We start from the raw sequence: 21,630 nt of genomic DNA on the forward strand, positions 1-21,630 counted from the left end.
CAATACATCTTAACTGCCTGGAATCAAACGAATACAAATCATGATACTTCCTTGTGATGTCAAGTCCCAGCTTCTCCATAATCGTTTTCGGCATCAAATTATGCGAAGCTCCCGAGTCAAACATGGCATTGTGCAACACATACTCATGCAATCGCAAACTGATATAAAATGGAGGAACATCACTTTCAGGAGACTCACCATTTAAAGCTGGCCCAAAAATCAACTCCGGCTGATCATCTTGTACATTCACCGTGTCTAGCATTGGATCAAAATTCAACATCTTGGAGAGCTGGCCTCGGTAGGTGCTATTCTTCATGATTTCTGTCAAAGGAATGGGCACTTTCAACTTTGCAATCTCATTCTCCAAACTGAAAACTGAAACCTTCTCACCTTCTTTAGCCGGATTATCTCTTTTTTCAGCTTTATCCTTTGGTGCATTTGATGGCTGGTCTATTTTGCTTGCTGATAATGATTGGCCTGCTGGAGGATCGATTATTTCTTTCCCTTTTTTCTGCGGGACAGCAGAACCATTCTTTGCCGAAGCTTCTGTTCTCTTCTGGATGGGATTTATGGGAACAACTCGGTTTCTCAATTGCCTTTGCTGACCTTGCTAGGCTGATAAAGCATGCAAATACCCTCTTTGATACTCTTCGGATTCTTCTTCAAGTATTGCATCGTTTGACAAAATATAATGCTCATCTTGGGGAATGATGGAATTACTCACCAACTCATCTTCTTCTATAATATAAGTGGGCATATCATCAGGAGTGAAGAAGTGATTTTCCTCTCCAACATTATCACCTTCATCCTCTGATTCTTGGCTAACAAAATTCTGCTGAAAAGGAGGTTTCATTTGCTGCTGAACTGCTGCCTCTTGTGCCTTTGTTTCACGCTGCTTGATCCTATATTGTTGCTGCTGTTGACCTCTGAAATTTGGATTACGAATCTGAGGCTCCGGCTTGTCAATATGAACATTTTCAAATGCCCTTTTAAGCTGTTCAAGTTCACGGAGAACCTGATTTGATGTGGATGCTTCCTCCTTGATTGTGACTCGCTTTTCAGCCTTCATTCTTGCTCTTTTGTCATTTAAGTTTGCCTCAACGCTGACAGCAATCTTCTGCATATCCTCCAAAGTAGGAGGATCTCTATCTCTCAATGAATAAGCCATCTCCGGATCAAAACCATCCGGGAACTTAAGAAGTGCTGATTTTCTAGATGGCCTCAAATCATCAGGAATAGCATTATAAACTGTATTGAATCTGATTATGTAATCTTGAACGAACTCACCCGGATTACGTTTGAGATTGTTGTATTCGGCATTAATCTGAAGCGGATCTTTTCTGATTTCCCATCGATCTAGAAACTGATTCTGAAGTGCTTCCAAGGTGGCAATGCTATTAGCTGTCAACCCTCTAAACCATTTTCTAACTTCTCCTGCAAATGTTTGCACGAACAACCGCATGGTAACATCTTCTTCATATAACTCATATAGATCAAAGAAAGTGGTCATTTTGTCGATATGTTGCTGAGCAGTAATACTTTGTGGAGTTCCATCAAACATGGGAATTTTACTTTGATAATCAGCTGGCATATCATGAAGATTTGCAGGCAAAGCAAGTGGGGTAAACCGGGCAGCCATTGCTTTAGGAGGAGGAGTAGGATGAGTATGAGGAGGAGGAGCTGTGATAGCAGGGACTATAATAAGAGGAGCTGTAGTTTGTGGAGTTGGGGGAGTCGGAGGGGTAGGAGAAGTAGGAGGGGTATGGGGTGTAGAAGGAGAACCGACTGTGGATTCGGGATAGGTGATTATAGGCGAAACTGAAACATAAGAAGGATAAGATTCTTCGTGAGCCGTGATAGTGGATCCAATATGATCAGAGATATTCTCAACAAAATCAGCAAGAGTAGTAGCTTGAATATGCGTCTGGAGATGTCTCAAGATGAAATTTTCGACCAGTTTGTTATGTTTCTCAGATTCAATAGCAGCTGCAAAATCAGGGTCAAGGACTAGAGAATCGAGCGCACTTTCAGACTTGGCTTTAAACAGAGACAACTCAAAGCTTTCGTCAAAATCAATATCTTCGAGATAATAAAAAATAGCTGGGCATGAATGAGATTTGAAAATGTGTCTAGGATCTGTAGCCAGCTTGTTTTTCTCAAAAAGACTAGGAAAGAAAAACCATTCAGCCTGTGAAAACTCTCAACCTATCATCCACGGCTCAGAGTTAACAATTATATTGGGATAAAGTGTCAATGAAGCGTTACGCCCACAAGCTCATGGAGATTGACTGAAGCAACGTTTATCTACTAACGCTGATGTAAAACAAGAGCGTTTTCGAAGGCTACCTGGCGTAACTTCAGGCCCCGTCTAAGACTTATGAAATAACATGTCAATGAGAAAACGATTAATTTGTTCTCCCTAGTATGGTCGCCAGTATGTTAGCGCTTGAAATTTCACCTCAGGCTGAAAAAGGTAAACCTCAAGGCAACATCAAACCATTTAGCCTCGTAGCTAGCCCTACGGGGCAGGAGAAGGCTCTCTCCGGTCTATCTCAGTAAAATCTTCAATAGATGAGATGACCAATCAAGTAACACTGATATTAGGCTAGTAAACTGATCAAAGAGTTTGATTTGGGGTTTTTTTGGGTTTTTGGTGGCAAATTGAGGAGAGGGCAATTTTGGGTGTGGGGATTAGACATAGTTTCTGCAGGGGGTTCTTTGGGGCGAGGTAGGAGACAGTATTGATGCCTTTGATTGAGGTGGATGGTCAAGAATGAAAGGTGAGGAGCTAAAGAGAGCAAAAAATAACTTTTAATTCTCTTTAGACAGTAGAAAACATTGAAATTAAACAAACTTAAAAGCAGAGCATGGCAGGCATGAATTCTTACTTTAACACTTCATTTGTTTAATGAGCAGAAGTAAAAGAAAGGAAATGAGTCACATAACACACTTGCAAGTACATTGAGAAACACACCATCAACAGATGAGTCCACAAGAATCCAAAAGAGGACTACAAAACCCTGGTCTTCCTTAGCCAAAAATTGCAGAGATACAGTGAATAATACAATGATAGCTTCTCCCTCAAGAGTCCAACCATGAAAATGAGCAAGAAAGTACATAATATAGATGATATAACCTCTTTCCCTACCTCCATGGGTCGAGCTCACTATCCTAGGAGCTGTTTCAACCACTTCTAAACTAAGCACTACAAACTAGGCAGTCAAAACAACTTGCCTCTATAAGCTAGGAAACCAATTCATTCATTTAATATTTACCCTTTTCATGAATGAATCTTCTAGAAGTGTTACATAAGAGTAAAAGTGTCTTAAAAGTACAATAATTACATCAAAGAGAATCGTAATTCACCCCAAAAAGTCAAACTGGGTCAAACTGCGTTTTTCTGAGCTGTACAGTGCATTTTGGAAAAATCTACCTGACGGGTCGCGTGCCCCTGCTTGATGGGTCGCGGGCCTTTGGATCCACTTTTGGGGCACTTGCAGGTGTCCAAATTGGGCAAGAGTAGGCTTGTTGGAAAGGTCTGTGAGTCTACTTTCCAACCCAACTGGAATTTTTGAATTTGGAGTTCATTTGCCCTATCAAAAATCAAATCTCCGAAGACTGCTTTCTGCAATTCAAAAAAGTGGCAGAAAGTCATTTTTTGCTAGTTTTTTGACTTTCTGGAGGCCCAAAACTTCACCAAATCTCAAGTCCATCCATGAGCATGTGTAACTTTGCATGAAAAATCTGGAAATGCTGAGTTTTTGTCAAATGGAGTTGCCATGATGAAGTGTCACGCGGGGGGTGAGACCCGTTAATGGGAAAAACCTGCAAATTGCCTGAAAATGCCAAAATTCACCCAAAATTCTCAAAATTTCTTGGGATTTGTGCTGTGGCTAGGCTATTTAGTGCCTTGATCCTTGAGTGAAGCCTCAACCAAGATACGGAGGGGATTGGGCCTCTTTCTCCGTTTTAGTGCCTCGGTCAACCGCCTTTGAAACATTTTCATCTTTGCCTTGCACACATGCATTCTTGCCCAGTAATGGTTCTTCATGTTCCTCAGCAATTTCTTCTCTTGGTTGGCCTTAGCCAACAGCCTCTCCAAGTGTGCATTTACCCGGATGAGCATGGACTCTCGGTCAGCGGGCAATGGATCACCGGGTCTTCTCTGGTTCAAAATGCGGTCACTACGAATCCTCCACAACTCATCAAGAGTTTTCTCATCCTCCAACTGTTTGTTGCGCTGCTCCAGGTATGAGATTGTCCATTGTGCACCTTCTAGTCTCTTTTGCAATACCTCATTTTCAGCTCTAAGGTGCTGAATGATCTCCTTTGCCTCTTGGCTCGGAGAACTGGCCTCAAGATCAACAAGCTCAATATCTGGAACTCCTGATGGCCCCTCATCAATCATGGGCTGCTTGCCCCTCTGTGCTGCCTGTGCTGCTGAAGAGAGCGAGGCCCCTTCCACCTGATGTGGAGATAACACTCGCTGAGCTGATGATGAAGGCGAGACCCCTTCCACCTGCTGTGGAGATAGTACTCGCCGAGCTGCTGCAAATAAGGCCCTCGGGCCTTTCTGATAGGTAACCAAAGGTGAGGAGCTGACATGTCTAGTGACAGGGATGTCATGCTGCTGTGATGGTCCTCCCTCCTCGTGAACAACCTCAGGATGTGGCGAGGGTGGTGCTGTGAAAAACTCACGAGAGATGAACTCCTCCCATGAGATGCCCTGCTGAGCCAACTGATGCAATACTACAAGCTGAATCAAACCATAATGGTACAGGCTCCTATACTGCTGTGCCAAGCTCTTCCTCTGCAACATGGACACCATCCTCTGAATGTTCTGATAGAAGAAAACAGGGATGTTCATCATCCGTACCCGTGTGAAGTGCATCAATAGGCGAATATGGTACGAATATATCTGTGAAAATCTGCCCTCACAGGTAAAATAGTGCATGATGAGCCTCATCATGGGAGCATACTCGCTCCTGAGAAATCTGAATGGAAACACACCTGCCAAATGTCTCATGAATGGTGGCCGGACAAAAGGCTCAAAGTGAACACTATCCAGCACCTTGCACTTATTCCACACCTCCCCAACATTAGGTATCCCTGTGGCATGTGAGATCACCTCGGGTGTCAATGTAAAGTTCACCCCTGCAAGGTTGACATGTCCATCATGCAAGTGTAAAACAAATAGGCGAGCCAACTCTCTGTGGTGCTGAATCTGAGAGATCCTCTCACAAAACTCATAGCAAGACATATACTGGAAACATGTGACTGCCATAGGACAAGCCTGTAAATCTGCTAAAGAGGTGGGCTCCTCTCGCCTATGATGACCACCTTTTCCACCCTTATGAGGCCTCCTCTGTACCTCAATCTCTGAAGCTGATGACTGGTCATCACTTTGCTCATAGGTTTCGGTTTCTGACATTGTTTAAGGAGCAAAGTGGACAAACTGTGCTGCTGTTTCTGCCTGTAAAAAGCTGATTTATATGCTGTTTCAAGGGGACAAGGAACATGAGGGAAATGTTAGGGGAGGGACATTTTTACAAGGAAAATGGGAATACATGTATACAACAGGGAATTTAGGGAAAAACACTGCAAACATCACTGCACATGCATCATCAAATTCATGTGTTTACATGGGCATATGGAGAAGTAGGGTTAGGGTTTGAGTTTTTTTTTTAGTGTTTAGGGAGAGGGGTAGGGTTTGTATTTATTTTACAATTTAGCAAGGGGAAATTACATGGAAATACAAGGGAAGTGAAAAGGGGAAAGAGGAAAATAATTACAAGGGAAAAAACATGAACAACAATAAACCCTAGCACATTTTAATAATCAAACATTGCAGCCATATGGAGCCTCTTCCTCTTGCACAATTTGATCTTTAAACACATTCATGATGTCCTTTAAACATAACCAGCAACCATTTCCAAGTTTGGAGAACCTACCTCAAGCAATTTGATGATTTGGAGGGTGCTTGAACGAATTTGCAATGAGTTTGGAAGGGAGGTCGCTGACGGGTCGCGCGCCTCACCCAACGGGTCGCGCGCGCCTGACGGGTCGCGCGCCTCACCCAACGGGTCGCGCGCGCCTGACGGGTCGCGCGCCTCACCCAACGGGTTTCGCGCGCCTGACGGGTCGCGCCCGTTATGAAATTACACTGCGGGTTGAGCTCTGACGGGTCGCGCATGCCTGACAGGTCGCGCGCCTAGCCTGACGGGTCGCGCGCCTGTCCTGCTCCCAATTTCGACCAGTTTTCACTCAAAATCGCTTGGATGCTCGCCCAATCTCTCTTGCAAGTGTCTTGGATGCACAATGAGAGTAAAAGGAGGGAGATTGGGTCTTTATAAGCTTTATTTGAATAAATTTCATGCTCAAACCCACTTTCTAATGTTTCTCTTTGACACTTTATAAAACTGACTTTTTGGTTTCCTTTGTCCTGAAATTGACTCATTTAGTGCTTTGGCTTGATTCTTTTTGCAGCGAGATCATCTGAGGGATCTTGGCAAGGGGACCAGGGTTACATGCTGTCCGCTGAAGTCTTTTGAAATTTCATCACTTTTTACAAAAATTTGAAAAATGACCTTGGCTTTAAAAACAGAGTTTTTAAATCCAAGGTGAAAGTTAACTGTACAAGATCAAAAATTTCGAAGAAACATCTTTATAATCATCCCTCTGGCTTGCTGAGCACTTATTGACCTTCAGAAACATGACCTTGTAAACATACTTGACCAAAACCCTAGACCTAGGAATTTGACCTCAAGACAAGACAAGACAAGCTTGAAAGAGCTTAATGACTGAAATGACCTGATCCAGCAATGCCAAGAAGGGTACAAATACACCAGCTCCTCCATCAGGGTTATGGCATGCCTAATGGGATGCAAAAATTGACATTGATGAGACACCTACCTATGCAAATGCAAAGAGTTTTGATCGCTGATGGAGGGCTCAAGACCGACTCTAACAAAACTAATGGCACAGATAAAGGTAAAGCACCTGAATCCACTCACTATGTTGTGGGATAATGTAATATTGGAGTAAATGAAGATTTATTTAATGCTTCGCTTGCAAAATGATTGGTTGCTTGATTCAGGAGCAACCTACTACATTGTTACCAGGAATAGTGTCCACTCGGATGCTGCTATTCCCACTAATATGGGTGGCTATCTTAGAAACAAACAAGTAAATTCTACTTTTGTTTTCTTTTATGAAAATAGACAAGAGGAGAACCAAGAAGACCAACCTTAGTCTTGTGCTTGATTTCCTCTCCTTCTTGATAGAGCTTCGCCGCTTCTTCTTCGTCTGCCCAACTTCAAAGAGAACCTGTGGAATCACAGCAACATACTACTATCGAAGAAACAAATATCTATATTCATAAATAACACAGGACCAGATGTGCGTTAACCATACAAATGCATATATAGACAAGTACACAAGAATATGGAAGAAAACTAGAATAGCTTTATTAAGATGAAAAGTAGCAAGAGGATTAAAACCATATGTTCTGACCCAACATCATCCTCCAGCTAGAAAGCCCTTCTTCACCTCAAGCAAAGCTTAGATCATCCAACACTATGAATATACACCAGAAAACCAACAACACTTCTCTATAAGATACAAAATTCCAGCCTCTGGATCTCTGTGATAAGGGATCCATATATAGATGATTATAGGGAGGCGAGTCATCTTCTGGGGTCTTGATTAGTGTCCTCTCTCTGATAGTTCCTGCTTCCACTTGGAGAATGATGATCTCTTACTCATCCCTGGTCGAAAATAGAGAGACAAGTGTCAGAGGGGAAGCTTCTGGAAGATTCCATGATCTTCCACCTCACATTTTGTCCCTGCCATTTGTCCATTCCCAACCATCGCACCCTACAGAGGAGCAATTCAGTATGCATCACACCTTATACACTGGGAAGGTGATATGCATCGCACCCTCTGCACTGGGTTTTCAGTATGGTCCAGTTTTGACCATTTATGAGCAGTTTTCAGTGGAGAACTTCTGGGAGATGATGTAGTCAGCTGACCTTGTTCCTTTAGGTAGTGAAGCAACAATTTTAGGGACTGAGGAGCCCTCAGTTTATGGACATTTATGATTGAGGTTGAAGTGCCCAAAAATGTCTATAGCAGTTGCCCCCTAAAGCATGAGGTCGTTAATCTTTCTGATGTCGGGTGAAATGCTTTACTATGAGGATCAGAAGTTTTTTCGAGCTGGGAGGCGACCTGTAATAAGATACAATACAATACATTTTTTTGATAACATTTTTTTTTTATGATCGAGTTGAGGCGGGCATTCCCATGCTCAACTTTATAAATTCATTTTCATGTACATAGGATAGACAATCGTCTGTGTGACAGACTGATGATATGGACTCATCATCCTTTGGTTTGGATGATCATCTGTTCGACAATGATGTACACTTGATGTCTTTATATTCCTGAATATATCGCAGCCCAGATGGATGAAACTAGATCCGGGGTCTTCAAAACTCGTTCAATATTCACTTGGAGTACAAGTCATTCCATGTGAAAAATGTTCTGGAGTCGAACATGGAAAGACATCGCCTGATTACCAGCCAATGATGTAAGCTGTTAACAGACGCGAGAGGAATCAACAATAATGAAAATGACCCTCAAGGTACTACAGTACAATCCATGTGGTGTGAAAAAGGACTTGGCATCGAACACCACGTAAAATCTCTCGGTCGAAGGCCATTGATGTAAACTTGTCGCCGAAAGTGAGAAACTTGCCATTGAGGCATGCAAGCTTCAAAGTACTGAAAGGGTTGTTCCTAAGTCAACTTCTTGGATAATGAGCTGATGTCGACAAGAAGTGACCCGTCGCAGGAGGGCCTTAATGAATCCCACATCAACGACACGGAATGAAGCAAATGATTTTGGAGGTGAAAACAATCTGACGATACAGGGTTCAGGGTGGCGGTCATGAAGGAATGGAGCATGAATGTATTGCAGTGGGTGAGACACAGGTGAATTGTCTGAATGACTTCTCTTGAACATATCGGCGACACTGACGATGGATTGGTAGCATTAACCCCAAAGATGGATGGTGTGACGGACCAATGGTGATGACCAGTGAACGGAACAACCCAACCCGGCATGGATGCGGAAGGAAAGTGTCATGTTCAAGAGCGACTTGCTACCAATAAAGTTTCTTCAAGTTTTCTTCCCAATTTTCCCCAGTCATTGCTGACCAGTACCTCTTTATTTTTGTCAAGCTTGAGGAGGATAACATATGCTTGTTCTATAATCCGCCCTTCGGGCGAACCTGTCGCTATATTTTAGCGAGCCTAGCGACAGTGAAACTCGTTCTCGTCCATTTGGATGAGTTTGTCGCTATTCGGTTTTAACGAGTTTAACGACAAAGATAACTCGGTCCCTTTCAATTTTAGAGAGTCTGAAAGAAACGGAAAGGAGACTCCAACGATTCTTTTTCATCATATAATCCCTTAAGTCCGAAAAAGCGTAAAATAATACAAAAGGGATGAATTTTCGATAGTTTTAACGAGCCGAACAAGACAAGCGCTCGATCTTTTTGTGTAATAATCCCTCAGGTCCAAAAAGATTAAAATCTAGAGGAGGGATAGCACTTCCGATGAATTTAACGAGCCGGAGAGGCCAATCACTCGGCAATATTTTCATATTTTACGAGTCAGTTGAAAAGAGCTTAAAGAAGTCTCGTTTTCGAGGAACAAGTGATGGTTTCAGGTAGCAGCTTATTCCAGGAAAGATTTGGAATTTTCCAATCACGGCAGTGTCACAAGGATGGCTAATAGAATCACTCTTCGTAGATGTTCCTCGAAGGGGTAAACAATCATATGGGGGTGAATGATCGGCTAAAAACAGAATGGAGGTGATGATGAGAACACGACCAAGGCTCAAAAGCTGGCAATAAGGCATTCACAATGGTTATTTACCGGTTCATTTTTTAATGAGCTTAAACGCTAGTGGAAACATTTTCTCAAGACTTATGTTTATTTTTTAACGAGCTTGAACCCTGCGGTAACATTGCTCGCGATGATGGTCATTGAGTCTTTGATTCACCATTAGCATTTTGTTCTTTCAAAGATTGTACTACCTGTTCATTTGCTTCATCAAACCGATTAGAAATGAAAACATATGTCTGATAAATGAGTTAAGAACACTAGTATTTTACTTGAATTACGTGCATGGTAAATTAAAAGTGACTTTTACCTCTAATTTTACCATTTCATTTGAATTTGGTTTGTTGGAGCTATGGAGGTGCTTTTCCCCCTTGATTTTCACCAGCAGATTCTGGGAGATTCTCGACGCCGTTTGGACCAGGTAGGAGCTAAACTTGTGCTCTTCAATTGCATGCCTTTCATTTTGGATTCTGAGCTTGTTTCCTTGTTCTTCTGAGCCTCTGGGATTTGAAGAACTTGCCCTGGGACCATCGCATCCTTCCTTGATCGAAAGGTGCAGCATGCGCTTTAGGACTTTGTTGATTGCTTTAACCTGTCCATTAGCTTGTGGATAGTACGGAGTAGAGCTGTCGTGGGACAATCCTAATTTGGCAGCCAACTCAACCATCATGTGATTGCGAAAATGTGATCCATGATCTATGACTATGGCCTGTGGAATGCCGAATCTGGAGACTACGTGATTAAAAAAGAAAATGGCAGCCGTTTCGCCGCTGTTGTTTAATGTAGGCATCGCCTCGGCCCATTTGGTAAAATAGTCTACCGCGACTATTATATACCCATGCCCCCCGGTCGAGCTGGGGTTACATGTCATGAAATCTATTCCCCATTTGGCAAAATGGCCCAACAACTACTACTGGCTACAGTGGTGTGGGTGGTCTTCTGGTTTTGCTATCGAAAATTTGGCAAGCATGACAACTTCTTATTGCGGTTATGCAATCTTTGAACATTGTTGGCCAGAAGTATCCTGCTCGCAAAATTTTTTGCGCCGTAGCATAACCAGATTGATGTCCCCCACATGCGCTTGAATGAAAATCATTCAAGACTTTTTCGGCCTCCTCATGGGTGAGACACCTCTACAGAACTGTATTGATACCACGATGGTAAAGAGTATCACCGACGATCACGTAGTCTTTTTCTTGGTATCGAATACGTCGTTGTTCGGAGCATGAGGTATTAGACCTATATGTTTGTGTCTGGAGATAAATGATTATATCTCCGTACCACAGATCGCTTGAAGATATCAGAAACAAATTTTCATCCATGATTGCTTCTTCAGATGTTGCATCGTTGGACGACAATGGGAGATCGCATAGTAACTCCGCGAATACCATGGCTTTCTTTGATTTGGATTTTTTGAATTCCAAATCAAACTCTTGTAGAATTGCTATCCATTTTGAATATTTGCCCCCCAGCAACTGTCATGACAATATATAAGTCATGGGGTTGCAATCTGATAAAATGGTAGTTTTCCTGAAGAGGACGTAGTGTCGAAATCTCTGTATCGCTTGAACAGCTGCGAGGGCGAGCTTTTCAACGTAGGAGTATTTCATTTCCATATCATTTAAGTTTCGGCTTAAATAATATATAGGATGTTCAATTCCATTGTCTTCTTGAACTAAAACCATTGCTATGGTCGTATCTGCTGCAGCCAGATACAGGTTAAAGTCTTTTTGGTAATCGGGAGCTAGCATACATTAATGACGCTTGTATTAGAGATTTCTTTAAAGCATCAAAGGAGGCTTGCGCGACCTCGTCCCAAACGAAGGGTACTTCCTTTTTCAATAGACGAGTATAACCTTTAGCTAGTTCGACGTAATTTGGAATGAACCTCCTGAGGAAATTTGCTTTTCCTTGGAGTTTCTGAATCTGAAGCAAGCAAAGGTGGAGGCAAATCGATGATTGCCTGAACCTTGCAAGGGTCGAGACGAATCCCATCCTTTGAGACTACGAAGCCAAGTAAACGACCAGAACTGACACAGAACACACATTTGTGTGGATTGAGTCGTATCTTGTAGTGTCGGCAACGTAGAAATATCGCTCTCAAATGGTGCAGATGATTGATCCGCTTTCGTGAATGAGCTGGGAGATCATCGAGATATGGTTGAACGATGTTTTTGATGTCATGGAAAGCATAGTTCATTGCTCTTTGAAAAGTTTCCCCTGCGTTCTTCAAACCAAAGGGTAGCTTGTGATATGCGAATGTGCCCCATGGACAAATGAATGCAGTCTTTGACTGGTCCTATGGGCAGATATTTATTTGATTATACCCGGAAAATCCATCCATAAATGAAAAGATTTTGCATCTGGCGCATTCATCAATTATCTGGTCGATAAATGGTGTAGGGTAGTTGTCTTTTGGACAAGCTTGATTTACATCCCTGTAATCGACACACACTCTAATCGTTCCTTGTTTTTTCATCACAGGACCAATATTCGATACCCAATCGGTTAGAGGAACGGGATAAATGAAACCAGCATGGAGGAGTTTTTCAACTTCTGCCTTGATGGCAACGACTTTCTTTGGGTGCACTTGCCTTAGCCGCTGTCGTACCGGTTTGACATCTGGATACATCTTAATTTCGTGTTCAACTATGCTCGAGTCAATACCTGGCATTTCATCATATGACCAAGCAAAGACATCTCTAAACTCGCGAAAGAGAGCGCTATATATTTCCAGTTCTGAAGAAGAAAAAGATTTGCCAACATGAATATTCTCTACAACATCTGTTTTGGTCGAGATATTGATGGTAGTAGTCTCTTCGATATTGGATAGGTTTCTCTCAGAATCCACCGTATTTACAGTATTTGTCAGAAAGTCAAATACTAAAGGATGGTGTAGGTTGCTGGAATTATCTTCTTTCCAGTTCAGAAAATGGGAACGATGGTGGTAATCTTCCCATGGTGCCCCATCAATCATCATCGATTGAATGATTCCTTCGTCTGTATAGTGTACTTGCGACCAAGGATCTAAAAGGGTGCCATATTCCTTAGACCTATCTATCCAAACGCTTGATGAGCGTTGATACGGGTTTGCCTCCCATGCTGAAAACATTGATTGCTATAATATTTCCAGTGGGGTTAGAGGAAAAACTTGCAGATGATCCATTTTAACATCGTTTTCTGACATCTTTTGAATGGAAGATATCATATTGCAGGTTCCTACATTAGCCACTTCCGCCAAATTTGTTGGAGGCGGTAGGGTAAAAGTTCCCATTAATGTGGGGTCTTTTAGTAGGCCTACTCCAATATTGTGAAGCGTGCTAGGGCTTCCATGGATCATCGGAATGCTTCCCGTAACTTGCGAACTGTTGGGGAGAAAAGTTTGTTGGTCGATGATTGTAATTCCTCCTTGGGATGGAAATGCAATTTTCCTAAAGTAGGTCGACACAACGGCTGCCATGGCATATATCCAGGGTCTTCCCAGTAGGATTTTGTAATTGAGATTTCCGTCGATGACTTCAACATCGATTTCTACTATTTTTCCCCCCATTTCGACTTGCAAGTTACTTAATATTCCATACGGGGTGTATGTTCGTCCATCAAATGCTTTCAATGTCGTCGACGATCGCGACAAGGATGGAGACCCTAGAGTTTTCTAGCAACTCATCGACATGATACATGTGGATGCCCCCTCATCAATAATTGTTCTATGAACAATTTTGTTGAGGGATTTCACCTGAATGAGGAAAGCTAGTTGAGATGGCAGCTGAGGGTCGTATCCCTTATGATTAAAAGATACAAGATTGGAATCCATTGGGTCAATCCCACCTATTGCTGATAATAAAGCCTGCTTTTGGGAGGGGCAATTTTGCAGTACCTCAAGAGTCGACATCGCGGAGGGCGATTGGGCTAAGTGCTCCACTATATTATAGTGTTGTGCTGCTCGGGCACGAGGATTAAACGTCAATTTGTGTACTACTCCCTTTGGCAGTTTTATTGTTAATTCAGGAATGATGGGTGGCACAACTTCGGTTGAAGTTGTTGTTGAACTACTAGGTTGATCATTATCCTTGTTGTTCAGTATCTGTGGATTCCCGTAATCTTTACTCCTTGTCGATATCAGGGCATCATTTAGTTGCTTTGAAACTGACAACATTAGCACTTGGGACGGGGAAGCATTTTCACTAGCAACCAGATTTGTTCCTGGGTTTGGAAATGGATCAGTTAGTATAGCTGAGGTTTTTTAACTTTTGAAGAATTTTATAAGTTCTTCTTTATATGGACACTCTCTGGTCCAGTGATCCTCGTCACATATACTGCATGGATTTCTTGGTTTCTTATCCCCGAAAGGGTTTGCAGAAGATTTTTTAGGAGATGTTTCCTCCTGGTTTTTCTTCTTCCCTTGTTTTTTCTTCTTGCCTCCTGGTTGCTTGGGTTCTTTGCCTTTGTCTGTTGACACGACATTTACTTCCGAGGCTAGAAGTTCCTCATTTGAATTTTGACTCGAAACCGTGCAGGCCTTTTTTGATGTAGCCTTTGCGGTTTTAGTGCTTGTCGTGCCTATCACACCATTGCCGGCATGAGAGTATTTGTTTGATTTAGGAGGCGGAGGAACGGAAAATTCTGGTCTAGGAGCATCAGGGATTTTATCGTAGAGCTTGCCAGACTGAGTATAGATCAAGTCTAGATATTGTGCACGAGCAATAACTTGCTCTTCAGTGACGATTCCTCCCTTTGCCACATCTTCTGTAATAGCGGGTAACAACGACTTAATAAACCATTCAGCCAATAGCTGATCAGGAACATATGTTTTTACCGTTCTATGATGACGTCACCACTCATGAATATGATCAGATATGTGAGTGGCTGTCGTCTTTTTGAAATTGGTAAGTAGCTCAGTTTCTGTTTCGTACCTTATAGGTAACTGAAAATGGGTTAAAAAGGTTGTGGCTAGGGTACTAAAGTTATCAAATGAAGCTCTAGGCAGTTCGATATACCACTTTGCTGCCGGAGCAGTTAACGTGCGCTGAAAGAGGCGGAGCCTGATCGAATCATCATTGAGAGTGTTTGATGAACACCATAGATGAAAGGTCATCACATGATTCGACGGGTCTTTGCCCAAATTTCCATTAAATTTAGGAATATCAGACGGAAGTTTATGCGGAATCGCCGGCCACCAAGGGGCGTAGGTAATTGGATCGTTCGTTAGTCGACTCAGATCTGGTAACTTTATTTGATCAATAAAGTGAATCATTTCTATCTTATTTCTGGGTTATTTGCATTATCTTACATTTTTATATCAGATCTATAATGTTTATGGGTTAGAGCTACAACAATTGGTATCAGAGCACTTTTTTGGGCAAACTGTGGAGAATTTTTTTTCATTTTTGCAGGGTTTCTGGGGCGGCGAGTTGCAGGTCAGATCTGTACGTTTTGGTGCAAGATCTATAGAATCTAATTGAATATCTGTATTTCTTGTGAAAAAATACCCAAATTCAAAAAAAAAATCAGTTGAATCGGAGTCCGGATGAAGGAGATATCGTTGATTTAAAAAATCAGTGGGGTTGCAGACAATTTTCAGGGCAGCGAATTTGCGGCGCAGATCTAGAACTCTTGGAACCAGATCTGCAAAATATAATTGTAGATCTGAAATCTTTGTGAAAAAACACCTAATTTTAAAAAAAAAATCAGTCGAATCGGAGTTCGGATGAAGGAGATATCGCTGATTTAAAATCAGCTCTTTTTGCAGAAATTTTGGGTGACGGCGGGAGAGTAGCAGCGCAGATTTGTAATTCCAGTGTTTGAATCAGGATTTCTATCACATGGGCAGATGCAAAATGGTTGTTCCATTTCCAAAAATAGGTTATAATAGAGATTCTGAGCAATATTGACGAAACTGTGATATTTTCAAATTTTCGCCAAGAAAGTGAATTTTTTTTTCCAAACCATTCATGGCTTCTAGCAAGGATCTATATTTTACAGGAAAAGATGATGGTCCTACTATTGAAGAATTCATACAAAGAATAAAGTCCGATTATGGGATATGTTGGAAAGGTAAAGCACGGTTTAATTTGACAGAAGAGGCTGACAGATGGTGGAGATCACTTGGCATCAAACAGTTTGGCAACCTGCCTGATGAAGAATTTGAAAAATTACTTTTAGACAGATGGTCTCATGCTAGAAAACAAGATAAGGAGAAACATGTGGGGTTATTTCCTACTAGTATATCCTTATTGCAGGTTCATGGATTGATTCAGAAGGAGAAAATCATTGTGTCTATAAATCCAAGTTGCAAGCATAATTTTATCAATGTTAATTTGGCAAAAAAATTGCAAGTCCCAGCAAAACAAATTGAACATACACAGGTTGATGATAAGTATGTTCAAATTTATAAGAATTTGAAGCTTTCTATGGATAAGTATGTGTTTCATGGTGATTTTTATGCTTCAGATAAGGATAACATGGATGTTGTTTTGGGGTACCCTTGGATGGAATCAGTGGGTACTATCAATATTAATGTACAGAAGAAATTCCTGAAGCTATGGTATAAAAAGAAGAAAATTACATTACAGGATATTTCCATCCATAAATAGGTAGAGCACATGGAGGCTGAAGCAGAAGATGTTCAAGGGACTGACATATCAGATGATGAGCCTTTGATGATCGACAATCAAACACAAACAGAGGTTGCAGAAGAAAAGGTTACATGTGATGATACATCAGAGGAGGGCTCAGTGGTTGAAGTCATATTGAAAAAGAAGACACCACAACAGGCACCACAGCAGGGTGAAGTCAAGCAAAAGCCATCATGGGTTAAAAATTCAACATATCATCACCCACATCACCCCGCAAGACAACCATCATGGAAACCAAGTAGTAACATGATGGATAGAAAGGAGAGACGATCCACCTACTACACATCAACACAGAAGAGTTGCCACGGTCAACTTCCATCTCAAGCGAGCGAGGCACCAGCGAGATCGAGGGTTCACCTTTCTCTTGGATGGCTAGATGCACGTGCATGGTATCAGTGGACTACTCTTTTGAGTAGATCTTATTATTTGTGTTCTTCCCATGTTTCGGGGACGAAACATGCTTAGGGGGGTGGAATGTTATATACCTAGGGGGGATAATATGGGGTACCAAGGGAGGTACCCAAGGTAATAATGTAATAATGGGATGGGCCATAGTAATAAATAAGGTGGTTAACCCATGTCATGTAAGAGATCACAAGTAGTTAATAATAATGTAATGGGCCCATGGTATTAGTTGATGGTATGAGGGAACCATGGTAATGACCCATGGTATTGTATGTATGAGGCCTATATAGAGGCTAGAGACTCCACATGAAGATGAAGAGAAGTATTCTTATATGAACAGGCATATGGCTTGTGGAGTGTTCTCCTTCCTTAAGGAGTGAATGTATGGTGTTGCCCTACCATAAGGGTTTTGATAATAAAGAAGAATTTCTATCTATTTTGATCTTGTTATTCTTGGGTTATTTCTATTATCATAATATCTTTGGATTAGATCTACAACAATTGATTCAGACTTGGTTGAGCATACCCAGGATAAGATGGAATTGTTTGAGCAGTTGGTCTTTGCATACCAGCATAATGCATTTGATGTTAGTAACTTTGGTAAGGTTGATGGGCATAACCATTGTGATATGGTTGATATGGCTGCCCATTATTTGCAAAGATTTGTTGCTCGTATCCTTGGTAAGTCTGCTGGAATTGCGGTTGTTGGTATTGCACCAGCCATGGTTGTGAAGTCATGGGCTGTTGCCCAGTACTGACTGTTTGACCAAGATGGGGGTTGGTGTTCCCCGTTTGAACCTGTGCCATTCCACTAGTTGGTGATTGTGGTTGTGTCGTAGGTACAAGAGATTGTTGCATTACAACCTGCGAAACTTGAGGTTGGCATACAACTGGTGACGCTTGTACTTGCGATACTGCCACAATAGCCGGCGTAGTGGGGATGTTTGTCATAGGTAAACTTTGTTGTATTGAGCATACAACTCTTGGTTGTTGAGACAGGATTGGCACCCAACCGCTAGTTGTGATTCCAGCATAACCCAAATTTTGTTGTGAACTCACGCATGGTTGTCCTTCTGAGGAAGGCAATGAAAGGGTATACGGCCCTCCATACGACGGTAATCTAGTACTCAAAGGAATGATTTGCCTTTGGGGACCAGTTTGCCCAAATTGACCTTGTGACGGATCAATTTGTTGAGACTCAACGTAAGAGATTCCAGATATAATTCCAGACGAACAAAGGGGAATAGTCCATACTGTCGAGATAGCCCCTGGATGGACTCCATCCAGCGATTGAAAGCTGGTTGGGACAGATGGCACGCCGGAGAACATTGTCAGAATAGTAGAAGGAGCTTTTGCTGTTGCTGTGTCGGGTAACACAGTCCTTGATGTTGACGGTTGTTCAGACATATTAAGCCTATCCAAAAGATTCCTCAGCGATTCTTCAGGAACTTCCGATGGCGGGTGAATATCTTCTGATGAAGAAGGATACAGGGCGATCCCAGCTCCAAGTTGCGTTGGAGTGCTAGATGGAGGATCTTCCACAATCTCTTCTATGGCAATCAATCCGGGAGGAAGAGGCAGACCGTCAGGTCCGTAAAATATTTCTGGTGCCGGAGAAGATGTAAGTTCTGCAGCAACAGACGGTTGGGTATTAACACCTTCTGAATTGGCTGTAGACGGAGCCGGTTCAGGAATAGAAGTGTTAACCGTCACACTAGGATCAGTCGTAATGTCCTTTTGCTGTTGCGGATTTTCTTCTGTAAAGGCAGGGATACCAGAAATTTTCGGAGTAACCAGAGTCTCTGAGGATGTTGGAGTGCTTGCTCCAACCAACCTAGGGGACTTTGATCCGGTTAAATGAGTTCGCTTCGTCCGGAATGGTTTCGCTTCCGGAGTCAACAACGGTTGACTCATAAGTCTCCGCGAACGACGGGGTTTTGATTGAATTTCTTCCACAATTGCGGATTACTTGATCAACTCAAAATAAAAAGGGAAAAATGTTTTTCGAATTAAATGAATTTTAGACGCTTTGACACAACTTGTTTTTTCAATTTTAAAGAGTCGAGAAAAAACAAAAGATGACTCTAGTCGCCTTCGATTTTTATTGAGCCTGAAGTGACAAGTGCTCAGAGGACCTTTTCCTTTAAGGAGTCTGAGAAGGAGAAAAATGGACTTCTCTGGAGATCTAGGCAGAGAGGATTACCAAAACAATCGCAAAACTGCGGAATACTTTTTATGGTACGGCAGTCAATCTTCCCGAATGCGGTGTTCAGTGCATTGCGATCGATAGGGCGGTAGACACGACTTCCTAAGGATAAAGGATGCAGCCTATTATGGTCTCCCAATATATACTCGACAGTACGTGAGAGCACAAGTTCATACTGGCACTTGCCGTCTTAGAGTGGAGGAATCACCCAACCAACACTGAAAACAATAGTTACCAGGCTTTACGACGCCAGAATATGTCTCTAGCCTAGACCTCTAGATGTTGCGCGTTAAGTTCCAAAGCGTTGTTAGATTCATTAAATTTATTTTAAGTTGATCTTACTTAACAATTTGCCTTTCAGGTTCACCGCGTGATGTGTATATAATTCCTAAAATGCAGTCTAAGATGAAAAACAAACGTTTAATCTTCTTTTGGCAATGAAAATCCTAGCTACTAAGGAAAGAAAGTTAAGAATCTTTCTGCAAAGAGCACAAAGCACACGCTAAATGCACTGTCCTAAATCAAACCAAGTAGTCAAAATGCAAATTCACATGCATGTATTTGTTTTCAGCCTTCTTAATGTATGAACGATGATAAGAAAGCTAGGTGCAAATCTGAATTACTTTTAAAGTGATAGTACTCAACAAATTTCTTTTTCAAAATGAAGTGAAGGTAAGAGAGACACTTTGCGATTTCGAAATGAAAATTGCTTTTCGACACTTCAAAAACTACTAATTCAAATAATATGCAACAGTAACTTTATAATCGACTATCAAGAACAATGGGATTGTCTTCTAAAACTGAAAACGACAGCTACGACACTTTCAGATCTAGAAACGACAGTTCGACTATGCTACTTTTTGCAAAAGAGAACTGAAAATGACACACAATACATAAAAAACACTTACAGTTCTTTGCACTAAGGAGGCGGAATAATGCAAGAGAAGGGGGTTTTCAGAGAAATACACTGACTACAGACAACAAAACTCCTGAATAGGACTGAAAACAGTGAGAAAAAAACCACAGTCTGAAGGTAAATTTAACCTTCCCTGACCATCGCACCTGTTACACAGTGAAACCAGTATGCAACGCACCTACTGCACTCAAGAAGTGCGATGCATACAGACTGCCTTGAAGGCAGGGTGCGATGGTACCAGTGCGAGACTTTAAACAAGTTTTCACTCACAGTTTGCAATTCAGTTCAGGGATTTAGGCCGAGTAAGTAATGTTCAGTGTATGTAAAACACAGGGGTGATCTAAAGAGGTTACTAGAGCCACCACTTAGGGCAATTAGATTGTTTGCAGATCGATTGTTTAATTCATAAACATAACCCGGAGATAGACTGAAGCAACATTGATCTACTTTGCGTTTTTATAAAAAATGTAGTTCGAAGGCTAGCTGGCTTGACTTCAGGCAAGTTTATAAAAGAAACAAAGATAGATAGGCTAACAAACAATATAGTCGTTCCCCAGCGGAGTCGCCATTTTGTTACCGGGAATAGTGTCCACTCGGATGCTATTATTCCCACTAAGATGGGTGGCTATCTTAGAAACAAACAAGTAAAGTCTACTTTCGTTTTCTTTTATGAAAATAGACAAGAGGAGAACCAAGAAGACCAACCTTAGTCTTGCGCTTGATTTCCTCTCCTTCTTGATAGAGCTTCGCCGCTTCTTCTTCGTCTGCCCAGCTTCAAAGAGAACCTATGGAATCACAGCAACATACTACTATCGAAGAAACAAAGATCTATATTCATAAATAACACAGGACCAGATGTGTGTTAACCATACAAATGCATATATAGACAATACACAAGAATATGGAAGAAAACTAGAATAGCTTTATTAAGATGAAAAGTAGCAAGAGGATTACAACCATATGTTCTGACCCAGCATCATCCTCCAGCTAGAAAGCCCTTCTTCACCTCAAGCAAAGCTTAGATCACCCAACACTATGAATATACACCAGAAAACCAACAACACTTCTCTATAAGATACAAAATTCCAGCCTCTGGATCTCTGTGATGAGGGATCCATATATAGATGATTATAGGGAGGCGAGTCATCTTCTGGGGTCTTTATTAGTGTCTTCTCTCTGATAGTTCCTGCTTCCACTTGGAGAATGATGATCTCTTACTCATCCCTGGTCGAAAATGGAGAGACAAGTGTCAGAGGGGAAGCTTCTAGAAGATTCCATGGTCTTCCACCTCGCATTTTGTCCCTGCCATTTGTCCATTCCCAACCATCGCATCCTACAGAGGAGCAATTCAGTATGCATCACACCTTATACACTGGGAAGGTGATATGCATCACACCCTCTGCACTGGGCTTTCAGTATGGTCCAGTTTTGACCATTTATGAGCAGTTTTCAGTGGAGAACTTCTGGGAGATGATGTAATCAGCTGACCTTGTTCCTTTAGGCAGTGAAGCAACACTTTTAGGGACTTAGGAGCCCTCAGTTTATGGACATTTATGATTAGGG

The sequence above is a fragment of the Pinus tabuliformis genome, chromosome 1_2 (assembly GCF_031772625.1).
Source record: "Pinus tabuliformis cultivar Carrire ecotype Pingquan chromosome 1_2, CPIR1, whole genome shotgun sequence".
NCBI classification, from domain to species: Eukaryota; Viridiplantae; Streptophyta; class Pinopsida; order Pinales; family Pinaceae; genus Pinus; species Pinus tabuliformis.